Here is a 2109-nt window from a genome sequence, read left to right as displayed (position 1 = left end):
ACACATGGGGTCGACAAGAGTCAGAATCAACTTGACAGCAACTGGTGGTTGTGGTATAAACTAAACGCACCCCACCCAGGGCGAAGAGACAGCCTTCTGCTACCCCATTTACAATCATAGATAAAGATGTACTATAATTAACTTAAACATGTATGTTGCTTCCAACCAGAACAATAACTATATAATATATAATTTGGTAATAAACAGCTTTAAACATAAAACTTGTCCATATGTCTGGTTATTTTGTAGACTAGCTTCCAAGAAGTTGAGTTACTGGGCCATTAGGCCTGCCAGTTATTATATGTTCTTGTATATATTGTCAAATTACTTTTAGAAAAACTTAAAAAAAAAACAAAAAAACCCCTAAATTGTAGAACCTAAATTTCCAATGTATATTCCCAGTTGCAGTGAATCAGATAGTGTTTAAATGTTTCATTACCATCAATGGGTATGATCAGCTTTTAAAATTTTTGTTAATAACTAAAAAAGCTTTGTTAATGAGCATTTCTTTGAATAATTTTTCATGTTTATTTGAATTTGCATTACCTATCCATGAAGTGTCTGATTATTCCTTTGCCCAATTATCCCTAGAGTACATACTTTCCTTATTAAAAAAAAAAAAACTATTTCAGAAAATAAACAGATTTTCCTGATTAGAAAAGTAGTATGTGTCTTTTGCAAAAACTAAAATGTTATATAACTATATGATACATAAAATAAAATTTCTCTTATAATCACCAGTTGTCCAGTTGATACAGAACCGATTCCAACTCATGGCGACCCCATGTGTGTCAGAGTAGAACTGTGCTCCATAGGGTTTGTTTTCTTTAAATATAGAATGCTTCACAAATTTGCACGTCTTCCTTGCGAAGGGGCCATGTTAATCTTCTCTGTATTGTTCTAATTTTAGTATACATGTGCTGCGAAGTGAGCACCTCCATAGGGTTTTCAATGCTGACTTTTCAGTAGATTGCCTGGCCTTTCTTCCAAGGCACCTCTGTCTGTACTTGAACCTCAAACCTTTCAGTTAGCAGCTGAGCGTGTTAACTGTTTATACTACTCAGCGGCTCCTCTTACAGTCAGGCCCTCATAATAACCCTGCTATCAATTTCTATACATGTTCATCCAGACACTTCAATGTAACTAACATATTTATTACTCTTATCAGAAATAGGGTCATACTATACATACTGTTCTGCAACTTTTTTTTCACTTAACAGTGAATCTTGGTATCATTCCATGTCACTACATAGTGCTCTATCTCATTCTTTTTAGCAGCTGCATAGTATTCCAAGAATCTTCCTGGCTTTAAAACTATTATAAAAGAAAGAAATCAAAGGGAGGAAAAACAAAAGAACACAGTTTGGGATATATTCAATCTGAAGTTACTTTTGGTCTGTGCTTCTATTGATTGTATTTAAACTGAAGCTTTGAATTTAACAAGCATCCTAACAATAACATGACAGTTGTGCCCTATAGAAAATGTAAATTATATTTCCTTGCTTACCAAATCAATTTAAGATACAAAATGAGACTGTTGCTTTCACAATTTCTAAAAGGATACATTTTCTTATTATTAGGATTCACTGACAACTGTGTAATAAAGTAAAACCTACATTTCCATAGTTATTATGTGTCAAAGTGCCATCTTCTCAAAGCACATTCAGAAAGATGAACACTAAGTGGGGTGATGAGGATAGGAAAAAAGTGCCTAATCCTGCAGTCCTAACTTGTCAGAACTCTCATTAATATTAATGAAATGCTATAAAATTCCAGAGATAAAATGAAATGGTTTTAACTTAACAAGATTTCAAGAAAACTTAAAAAAAACAACAAAAAAACCCCTAAATTGTAGAATTTAAATTTCCATAGCTTTAAAAAATATAATTTATTGGTTGCAATGCATGTGAAAGAGCTAAATTTTAATAGATAATTAAGAAGAGATAAAATACATGAAGTATTAGTAAAGAAACACATTCAATTTCGTTAATTCGAGACAAATAAATTAAATATAATAACAGTCACATTTATTCTTCTTTAGGTGGTAAGCAAATGGGACTTAAAGTATGAGCAATGGATTCTTTCAAAATACAAGTATGACAGATGAAC

General features: G+C 32.1%; 1 non-coding gene across 1 annotated transcript; it reads right to left on the bottom strand.

The window, feature by feature from the left end:
• Positions 1-827: 827 nt before the first annotated feature.
• On the bottom strand, positions 828-935 carry LOC111819433 (U6 spliceosomal RNA). Its single transcript, XR_002823059.1, has one exon. It is a non-coding gene; the product is annotated as a U6 spliceosomal RNA (small nuclear RNA).
• Positions 936-2109: the final 1174 nt, after the last annotated feature.

Source organism: Trichechus manatus, unplaced genomic scaffold (genome assembly GCF_000243295.1).
Source record: "Trichechus manatus latirostris isolate Lorelei unplaced genomic scaffold, TriManLat1.0 scaffold01210, whole genome shotgun sequence".
Lineage (NCBI taxonomy): Eukaryota > Metazoa > Chordata > Mammalia > Sirenia > Trichechidae > Trichechus > Trichechus manatus.
The sequence above is the reverse complement of the archived record's forward strand: the minus strand, read 5'-3'. Positions and strand labels throughout refer to the sequence as shown.